We start from the raw sequence: 11,186 nt of genomic DNA on the forward strand, positions 1-11,186 counted from the left end.
AGGATAGATCGCCGCCCAAGCCTTTTAATGGAATTCCATCGCCAAGCGGCGTTTTTCTATCTGGGGAACAATGGCACGGCACCGAAATTCGAACCACGGTCCTCTTGCTCGCGGAGGTGAATGTTCCACCTCTACTCCACCGCTACAGGGTTAGTTAAAGAACTCCAGTTAATGGCATTCTTGTAGAAATCAGGAAGAAATGGGCATAGGCAGGACATGTAGTTCTCAGAGAGGACTACCGATGGTCGCTTAGGGTAACAAATCGGACACCAAGGGAAGGAAAGCGTAGCAGAGAGCGGTAAAAGGTTAGGTGGGCGAAGTAGGTTAAGAATTTTGTAGGAGGTAAATGAATGTAGCAAGCATATAACCAGGTTATTTGGAGGAATGTGGGAGAGGTCTTCGCCCTGCAGTGCGAATAGTATACCGATGATGATGATGACTATAACCTTTAATGAGCATTATTTTTCAAATTGGCGTGCCACCGAGGTCCGATGTCTGTCCAGATTGTTAAATCCTGAAATGAAAACTATTTTACATTTTGGTGTGCATAGCACAAGGTAAAGCTATACGTTATTACACCTTGTTTATGACTACTTGCCCTCTCTTATTTGATTAAAACCTTGATGTAATGCTTTGTGTCCTGAAGGTGGCACATTTTCGCGTATAATATATATACATCGCGTATTATTTGCAAATACACTTTCTGCATTCCGTCATTGGTGACTTAATTTTTACCTTTGGGTAAACGGATGCTACGCAGGCTTACCGATTGCTGAACTGGTCTTTCTGATTGAAGTTGCCCTTACTTTTCTAAGGCATTAGAACTTGCCACTGGGAAACCTAAGCTGCACCACATGTTCTGTTGGAATGTCTTGTTGAGTCTGTAGTGAGCTAGGGATATTTTCCAAATGTTTCAGGTTGCTGCTAGGCTTCACGTGAACATACTGTGAGGTTCGAAATTTAAGAAAGTCAATACTCTATTGTATTCTGGAGGTGGGTGCTTGAGGCAGAGTGCAGTCGTTATACAACATAGATAACTGTTAAATTTCACATGGCTCTATATGGCAATCCCATTTAGAATAGTACGAACGAGCTTAACACCCCTAAAATTGGTTTCTTTATTATGTTCACCGCTTTTTGCTTGTGCATTTTACCTCTATGATAATTCTTTGAAGCTAAAATGTCAATCACAGCAACGAGAACCGTGTTCTTACTTCGATTCGCATTGTATGTAAAAGTTCTGGATGATCCGGTGATAATGGAGTGCTACGCGTAAAACATCTAGAAAGCTGCTCTCCAATAAAACATGTAATTAGGATGTTTGGAGATCTGGACACTTACCCATCGTGCCCACAACCAGTGCTGTATGCAGGGGATGTTCGTCTGACGTAAACAAAAAGGCTTAGTTGATAAAGCGCTCTCAGATCACACATTGGTGCTCATAAATTGGGCTCTACACTTCTAAAAGCAACGGTGTTGAACATGAGTTGTTATATAAGATATTTCGGTCATTTTTGGTCAACTGAGCCTTCTAAATTGCAACTTAAAGCGCGTCGGAGATGCATGTACACGCTAGATGGTCTTAACGGTAGATACGTCTACAAGTATTTTGTCAAGTAGGAGACAACATCAGTTCACAAAGGTTGAAAAGAGTACGTGTCTTGGGGTCGGTGGCTCTTTTCATAGAATAACTTTATACAGCGGACGCTGAAAGTCCTCGTTCTATTTCCTACTGCAAATGCAAGGGGAAGGCCGTGGGCTGGAATGCCTTTTGTCGCATTGTCACGTGGTGGCGACATTGCCTACAAGGTCTTTTTAACTGACGCCCAGATAGACCTGTACAATGAATAGCCCACTGGGACAACAGGTACTGTAAGGAACTGGACACTTCTTAGTACCGGTGGCAAAAGGTCAGCTGGGCGGCAGTTTAGGTAACGAATGATTGCCACATTCGCCCAGCCTCAGTTTAATGCCTACAGCATGCATTCATGATAGGGCATCTCAAGAAATTCGGAACCCTTAAGAGTGATGAACGCATTGGTCGTAGAAGCGGTAATCTATCAAATTCCACCTCATGTGCAACTTGGAAGCATAATATTGGATGCTGGCAGTTCGTGCTGTAAAACTAGATATTCTTTTGCTCCATTATCTCCTCGTAAGCAGGGTTTCGAACCGGAATCTTTTCGGTACGTTTCGGGTTCGGGTTTGTTTTCGGCTCCCGAGACGCATTCCGTTCCGGTTCGAACCGGTTCGACCTTGTCCGAACCGGTTCAAACGGGTTCATAAAAAACTTCAAGTGCATTTTTACTCATATTTTGTAATACTGAGTTTTATTTTCTATTCCAGTAACAACAAAACGTGAACATTCATATAGTAATCCGTCTAATGTTCTTGTCGTCATATATGACTCGCTGCGATTGGTTATTACAAATAATGTTTATAATGAGTGATTGAAGATTAGAGAAAGATGGGTAAGAAATAATGATTATTTTCATTGCCACATAACCATGTTAATCTGTCACGCTCCCAAATGTCGAAGAAAATATTATTTCCTGCTGCGTTTTACAGGTACACAAGATTTCACATAAATTTTAGTTTAGCGCGAAGCCTCTACTGGGGTGACAGGTAAAACAATGTTTTGTCCGGCTGCCACTAAAGGGCTTTGAAATTAGATCAAGGCTGAACCAAGCATACACTCAAAGGCTGATTGTCACAACTGCCTCACCTATTATACAGCAGAAAGTGGGGAGCTTCTGCCTCGAATACAGAGCGTAAAACAATCGTACGACGCAAAAAAAAAAAAACAATCGTAACTTTGAAAATGTTTTCCAGTAGGATACGTTTTTTTTTTCTGCCGATGGGCTGAATTCATGGTGAGTGTAGTTTCCAGGGTTTCCATCAGTAGAATTTTTGATTCCTGATTAAGAGGCCGAGTGTTAGTTTACCGCAGGCATTTTTTTAAATGAGGTGGTGGAAGTGTCATTGGATCTTATTAAGGCGTGCTATCAGCACAAAGCCTTTTCAGTTGCAGACCCCATTGGAGCTTCTTGCGTTGAACGAAACAATGAACGTTTTCAGCCATACCAGCTATTACATAACCACAGCGCTAGCATGTGAACGGATTCTGATGACATCTAACTTGACCCTCCGCGATTCTTTAGTTTCGAAGTCCGGTGTAGGGCGCCTCACGCACTGAGATTGTGGTTAACTTCCACTTGAGTTCGATGGCCGCTCTGTGTTTTGTCTAGACATCCGTCCTACGATAACGTCACAGTAGCACTCCTGTGGGGCGAATAAGTGCCAGAGTACGTGTGTCTATTTGCTTTCGGAGGGTATAATCCTAAATGGCTAAGAAGTAAGACTCCAGGTGAACATACCTCCCACCCGCCCAAGGTCATCTGCAGCATCTTCTACTGGTCGTTCAGAGGAGCAGTCATGTTTGAGCATACTCATTTCATGTCTACTGAAGAATTAATGTTGTGTCGATCGATAGGCATGCTTGCTCTATCGTTACATATCGCTCTCGCTGTATGGTCATGTTGTTTTCGGCTGTCAAGTCATGGGCGGGATATGTTGCTTGATAATATTGACGGTCACAGATACAGTTGGCCTGGGCTGGTCGTCATATCGTTCAGAAAAGTATATGGAGTCATGGTAGCGGAAGGACCATCGCTTTTCGGTTATGAACCCTTTATCCAAATAACAGTGATATCTAAGGAGGCTGCGGGCACCCGCGTTGTAGCTGCTGCACACTGAGAAAACTGCACCAAAGTCTGTGAAGCCGACCTGGGTGAGCTTATCGGTGTTTGCTCAAATTGATGAAAGTGCATTCTGACTTCGCATAGTTGGCGTCTGAGGTGTGGCGCTAGACGTCGTTGAAAGCATTTCAGGTTCGCTTTCATTTATATGATTAACCCCCAGCTTCAAGCGTAATTACAATGGGGACGAACATCGCAAGAACATAGCATCACTTCAAAATCAAAGACAGACGAAAGCAGGAACGAAAAAAAATCTATATTGCGGTATATAGCAGTGGGTGATGTGAGCGCTTTTGCTATAAGAAAATCAGGGTGGGGGGTGCTGAGTTGAAGTTCTACGGACGTCCAATTTCCTTGGTGTGGGACGTTGTTTTGTAGTAGGGGTCATAGCGGTGTCACGGAAAACTGATTGGGCGAGATAACAGAGGCCCTGTCGTTTACGTTCTGTAACGCAAATCATGCCGCGAGTATCGCTGTTTCCAGCGTCGTTTGATAGACTCCTACCGCTGGTAGCACCTCGTTGCGGACGACGTATGGTATACCCGGAAAGTAATGTTGGTCAAGCGACGAATGTATTAAGTAGAGATCTTTGCGTTATATTTCAGTCCATTTGTCCAACAAATTTTTCGTTGCTAAATGTAGGGGCATCCACAAAACATGCCAAAAACTAGTGGAAACTTGTAGCGCTGTAGCATTCGGGCATCTAAAGTAACGAAAATGAACACTTCAATGAAGGCACACCAAAATGGGTTTGGACGCAAGCCGTACTAACCCGGCAAAAAGGGGCTTTTTGACGCCTCTCATGAGGAAAATGACATTTTGCTCTTCGGTAAAAGGGATTTCGTGTTGGCCTAAATTGCACCGCACTTTTTGAAGGCATATTTTCCTGCCGCGTTTAGGGCTTCCATAATACAGGACAAAAGGAAGCAAACGTTCACTTCCGCGTGCAGTTTTTGAGTTCTGTGTCGCTGAACAACGAAATTATTCGGTCACCTGAAGAATTTCAACCGCGTTTTCGCTGCTACAATTGAAGCAAATTCTTTCAGGAGGTTGGCGCTGCTCTAGCCTCCCGCTCATTGGCATAACCGAAAAAATTTAGTCTTTCACTCCTCCACTACATTTAATACAGTGTAAGCTCTCCACAAGGATGGAGAAATATAAAGATAGCTGAATGCGCATTCTGCTTCATGTTCAAGCTTAGCAGGTTTTGTCTACTTTTTAACACGTAACTTGAATGAACGAGGTGCATTTTAACGCTTAAAATAAATTAAATAAATCACTGCGTCAAAAGAACGCGCTTACCATGAATAAAACAAGCATCCTTAAAGACAAGGCCCCAAAGGCAAGTTTGACAATCAAGAATAGCGGAGAAGCAGTTGCGCGCCAAGGCTACGGCCATTCAATAAAAACATTACCAAATCTAGCCCCTCAAATTTAGTTATGAAGCAGAGCTTCAGTCAGTTGGAGAACAATCTAGCATTTTTAGAAAGGTAAACAATTGAAAAATATGGGGCGAAATGAGAAATACTGGTAACCGCCGAAATCATAACTTTATTCCGCGAGGGGCAGCTGTAGACCCGTAAAAGTGAAGAAAAAAAGGCGCAACATGACAGACAACTCGATACATGAGTCGTAACTATCATGGCAATAGCTTCGGCTAAGCGCGGTGAGTGTCTTTTACTTCCTTTCGTTCCATGTTTTGACTAACTTAGTCTTTAGAGTGTTTTAACAGCTTGCACGAGCTTCGCATTCGAAGCCAATATAAATTAAGACGTTTTACGCCTGCACCTCGAAGCTATCAGGTAACCACAGACCAGAAACACTGGAAACCATATTTTGTATCATGCTGCAGCTTTCTCGTGTTCTGCATGAATAACTCCGAATTGATATGTGCATTTATACGCCTGTTTTCCAGGAAATTCATTATTTGCGTCTATAGGTTCTAATACAAAGTTCCCAGCTTTATACAATTATGTGGTATTACGCTTCGTACAAAAGTGGAAGAAACGTTATAATAACTATTTAAAGCCGAGGCAGGTTTCTGCTGATTTTTACACGGTTAAATTAAACTCGTAAGTATTGGGCATCGACAGCCGCTTTCTTTTTACCAGGCACCAAAATCAAATCAGACCAGAGATCATACAAGGCTCGGAAAACCTTGACTACATCACGGTAGAATGGGAGCACAAGTTGCGAGGAAACTGATGCAAATGTTCCTAGGTTCATAGTATCCGTGTCCAGCTGCCTGAATACAGCGTCAAAGGTGTCCTGAGACTTTGGAATGCTGGGCAGAGAGGTGTGGCCCTTTACAATTTTATATTTATTAATTACCTACCTACATACATTACCTCATTTATTTAGTGACGACAGCGTAATATTCCGTGTAATAACATCCGACATGCTCTAGAAACTGGCACCATATCTCGTATAGGTGCGAAATTTGTTTAATGAAGGTTAACCTTAATAAATGTAAATGCATAGCTTATCTCGGACGACAAGCAACTAACCTCTGTATCACCTTAACAATACTGCTACTTGATTTGTCCCGTTATACAATTACTTCGGAATTATTATATCCCTTCAAACTACAGCTGGGAGCATCACTAACAAAAGCGAAAAAAACGGACCTAGAGAGACATATATAGACAAAACAGGCGCTTACTCTTGTGTCCATATGTGTATCTGTGTCCTTGTTTGTCCGCGCTCTTGTTGGTGAGGAGGAGGAGGAAGAACATTTATTTCCGCCGAATATGGTGCAGCATCCACCTACGAGTCCGCACGCAGGCGTCCGGGGAGGCAGTCTGTCACACCGCGGCCAGAGGACACCCGGCCTCGTCTAGGAGAAGGGGTCTTCAGCCTCGGCCGCCAGGCGGACGGCGAATCGCTGTGTTTTTTCGTCGGAGCTTCTTAGCGTGGTCTCCCATTCATCGCTAGTTTTAATCGCGTTGCGCCCTGGGGCACGAACGCATCTCCAAATTATATGATCTAATGTTGCCACGTGGCCGCAAAATTTACAAATTTCGGTTTCTGCACCGTCCCTCTTCCGCCCTCTGGCACCCGTCCAACTCCTCCACAGGGGCGAAAAGAAATTTCGAGCTTGGAGTCTTCTCCAGTCGTACGATTCCTTTTTACTCAGGGATCTAACCGGTGGCGGATATATCCTCCGGTCTTTCTTCAAGTTGTCGGTTACATCCCTAACGGTACCTATACATTCCTTGGTTTTAGATGTTGTGGAGGCGTCCGCAGCACCCCGAGGTAGCGAGGAGCGGGCGAGCATGTGGGCAGCCTCGTTGCCGGCAAGACCGGCGTGTGCTGGGGTCCAGATTATGGTCACGCTTTCGGCGAGAGACGACTCGTTCAGAAGTTTTGCAGCACGATTGCTGACTCTACCCTTGCTAAAATTTCTAACCGCCGCTTTGCTATCACTGGTGACGTGTTTCACGCCTGGTCGTGTAATGGCAATGGCTATTGCAATCTCCTCCGCCTCTACCGGCGGTAGATCTCGATTTCTTTCTATTCCTATGGCGATCCCAGTGTCCAATAGGGCGACCGAGGTTACGTCGCCTTCTTTCCCGATCGCTGCATCGGTGTAGGTGACCGATCCCGGCGGGAGTTTGTCCAATTTGTTAGCGAGGTGCTTAGCTCTGCATTTTCTCCTCCCCTCGTCGTGTACGGGGTGCATGTTCTTCGGTATGGGCGAGACGTATAGATGCTTTCTGATTTTTCGATCCATGCTTTCTCTGACACTTTCGCCTTCCCCGGGCGCTAGTAGGTTTACCCAATCGAGGATTTGCCTACCCGCCGCCGTTCCTGCGAGTCGCTCTCTCTGGGACAGCCTGACCGCCGCAGCCAGCTCTTTCCACTCATTATGCAACCCCATTTTCTCTAGAATGTCGTTAGAAGTAGTTATGGGGAGTCCTAGAGCGCACTTCGTGCATCTCCTAATTATGGTGTTTAATTTGTGTTCTTCGCTCTTGTTGACATTTAGGAATGGAGTCGCGTAGCACATTCTGCTCGTGACAAAAGCTTGTAGGAGTCTGAGTCTACTAGCCTCCGTGAGACCACTCCTTCTGTTGGACGTCTTCTTAAATACTCTGACTACGAGCTCAGCCTGATCTTTTAATTTCTTAATCAGGCTTTTGTTACTACCCCTGCGGTTGATAATCATACCTAATATTCTAATTTCATCTACTTTCCGGACTTCGTTTCCGTTGACTTTAATTTTGATACCTGGAGTTATCTTCCCACTACTGCTGGTCATTACCAGGAGCTCCGATTTTTCTGGCGAACAGCATAGACCTACGTCCTCTGCGTGATAGCTGATTATATTTGCTGCCTCTTGGAGCCTGGATGTGATGTACGAGTCATTCCCTTCGCACATCCAGACGGTCACATCGTCCGCGTAGATGCTTAGTTTTAAGTCATCGAGATGGCCAAGCTTACTGGGGAGCTTCCTCATTACGATGTTAAAAAGGAAAGGTGAGAGCACAGCCCCCTGCGGAGTGCCTCTGTTACCCAGCGGGAACTCCTCCGAACATAAGCCCTGAAAGCTGATGATCGCCGTCCTGTCTCGCAGGAATGATCTAATATAGTTGTAGGTTCTTTCGCCTACTCTAAGCTCAGCGAACCCGTCGAGAATGGCGTCGTGACTGACGTTGTCAAAGGCTTTCTTAAGGTCTAAGCCTAGAATAGCTTTCGTATTTTTTTTCCTGAAGTCTCTGACAACATCGTTATGTAGTCTGAGCATGGTATCTTGCGTACAAAGGCCGGGCCTGAATCCGACCAATTCAGCCGGCCACGCATCATTCTCTTCGGTGTATTTGGTTAGCCTCCTCTGAATAACTTTCTCAAGTAGTTTGCCTACGCAGGATGTTAGTGATATTGGGCGGAGATTCTCCAAGCCCGGTGGTTTTCCCTGCTTGTGGATTAGGGTGATCTTAGCCCTCTTCCACTCTTGGGGTACTTGACCACTCTCCCACACCTGATTTAAATATTTGGTTAGGGCATTGATCGATTCGTCGTCCAGATTTGCGAGCATCTTGTTATTAACGAGGTCCGGCCCGGGGGCCGAGCGTCTTTTTAGGCCGTGCAGCTCCGCTCTGACTTCTGCCACTGTTATGGACGCGTCAAGCTCGCTGTTCGCCGGTCCGTTGTAATCTCTGTAATGCGCTGTGGCGGGGGGAGCTACGTACATGGACTTGAGCTTGTCAATGAGCTGTTTGTCCGTACCCTTAAAGTTATACCTCGCCTTGACCTGTTCTATATTGGCGACCGTTTTGGACTTAGTCGGGTCTATCAGGAACCTGAGCAGTTGCCACGTCTTGGCCCCATTCATGGTGCCCTCGATCTCGTCGCATTTGTTATCCCAACGTTGCGACTCGAGTTTCCGGGCGTATTTTTCTATTTCGACGCTGTGTCTGGCTATCTCTCTCCTGAGATTGCGGTTCCACTTTTGCTTTTTGAGCTTCTTCGTTAGCTCTTCTTTCTTTTTGAACATGCCGAATAGCCTTGTTGGTGAAGTATTAATAAAAACTCGCCCAAATATCTGGTTTGGGAACATCACGTCAACTTCATCACCTACATTGGTTGCTATTTATTTATTTATTATTGTATGTCCTCAGGCAACAAACATTACTGAGGAAATGGTTTGGTTTGGTTTCGGGGTTTAACGTCCTAAAGCGACTCAGGCTATGAGAGACGCCGTAGCGGAGGACTCCGGAAATTTTGACCACCTGGAGTTCTTTAACGTGCACTGATATCGCACAGCACACAGCTTAGCTTTTCGCCTCCATCGAAAAGCGGCCGCCGAGGCCAGGACTCAAACCCGCGTCCTTGGGCACAGCACTCGATCGCCCTAACCACTGCGCCACCCCGGCGGGGCATTGAGGAAAATGAGTGAAATGCAAATATAGTAAGTAGTAAGCATAGCAAAGATAAACATTAGAAACATGCGCTCGTTCGTATTAGAGGGATAAAACAGTTTATAATATATATAAGTGTGCATAGCCTACGGTTACACTGAGGAGATTAAAAAACGTTTGTACAGCTACATTGCGCAGACACATTCCAGCATTAAAGATTTCAATGAAAGCAGGTAATTAAATTGAAGACACAGTCAATAGTTGAAAATATCTAGTTATAAAAATTGTTACGACAGCACATGTTGAGCAGCGCAGACTCAAATAATTGAACTGGAATAATCATTGCAAGAAAGGAAAGAATGCGATTCTACTAATCTGATTTCAGCGGGATGAAATAATCCTATAATGTTTTCGTATCACATGTATTTGTGCCAACTATGTGAACGTAATCTAAGCGTGAAGACGCATATGAAGGTGGAATAAGCAGAAAATCATTTAAAGTGTTGTGGTAGAAACAAATAAGGGGGGGGGGGGAATGGACAAAGACGTGCGAGCTTAGCCGGGATGCAAGTGGTAAAAGTTCTCGGTTAAGATTTGTAGATATGTTGCAAGTGCGATTATAATTCGAAATTATGAACCTAGCCGTGTTTCTTTGAATCATATAAATCTTTTTTTTTTAATTCGTTAGTACCTAAGTACCAAACTGACCATTTATATCCTACTTGTGGATTGAGGAGTGTTTTGTGAAAGATAAGTTTAGCGTCAGAAGGGGCGGAGCTTAAGTTTCGTGTACCGTTATCGTTCTTACACACTTTATATCAGCTCACCACCCAATTAGTGGTTCTTTTATACAAATAAAATTGTTGTTTCCTCGTATTGCTCTTTTCTCGCAATAGGTCCGGGAATGTTCGTAGAGAGATATTTACAAGGGACAGTCTTTCCTAGAAAAGCAGCGATAATAGAAATATATAAGCAATAAGTTAAATATTCAAATACGAACAAATAGCTCGGTTTTGATGTAAGTCGGGCGGTAAATTTTGGCTCATGATATTGAACGAGCAGCAAAGTCACGGTGGCACTCAGTGAGCAAGGTAAGAATATAGATGTGCCTTACCTGTACGTCCTTGGCGTGTGTAAGTTGTTCGCATATATCCAGTGAATCACAAATACTTCTCAGAAACTGAAAACAATAACACTGCAGCATCTGCACTACACGTGGTAAAAGTAGCAAACAGTCTAGTAGAGCCCTGAGCCACTCAAGGAATCAGAATGAAATAGTGGATCCTCTTTTAAAGCGCAGCTTCTATGAACCTGCACGGCAGTTTAGCCGAGTCGCCGTTAGTGACGCTAGTGGTCTGGCCAAGCGACAGTCACGAGTCATGAACGAACGGGAATTTCTCAGCAGAAGACAGAGAAAGGAGCTCGTGGCTCATCTTTACCTTCTGAGAGGTAGTATCTTGCTTGTGAAAAATGTAGCTGCACACGCACACATATATACAAATATGCACACACACGCACACATACATACATACATGCACACACGCACACATACATACATATATGCACG

At 44.4% G+C, this 11,186-nt stretch overlaps 1 long non-coding RNA gene across 1 annotated transcript in view; it reads right to left on the reverse strand.

Moving 5' to 3' along the window:
- Nucleotides 1-1,341: 1,341 nt before the first annotated feature.
- The window catches only part of LOC146195487 (uncharacterized), a 10,606-nt gene continuing 761 nt past the window's right edge, over nt 1,342-11,186 (reverse strand). The window contains exons 2-3 of the long non-coding RNA XR_014705579.1: nt 10,734-10,799; nt 1,342-1,383 (exon numbers count right to left, since the gene is read on the reverse strand). This is a non-coding gene — a long non-coding RNA (uncharacterized LOC146195487). The remainder of the gene's footprint in view (nt 1,384-10,733; nt 10,800-11,186) is intronic.

Source organism: Amblyomma maculatum, chromosome 3, assembly GCF_055883805.1.
Source record: "Amblyomma maculatum isolate TAMU_Amacu chromosome 3, ASM5588380v1, whole genome shotgun sequence".
NCBI lineage: Eukaryota > Metazoa > Arthropoda > Arachnida > Ixodida > Ixodidae > Amblyomma > Amblyomma maculatum.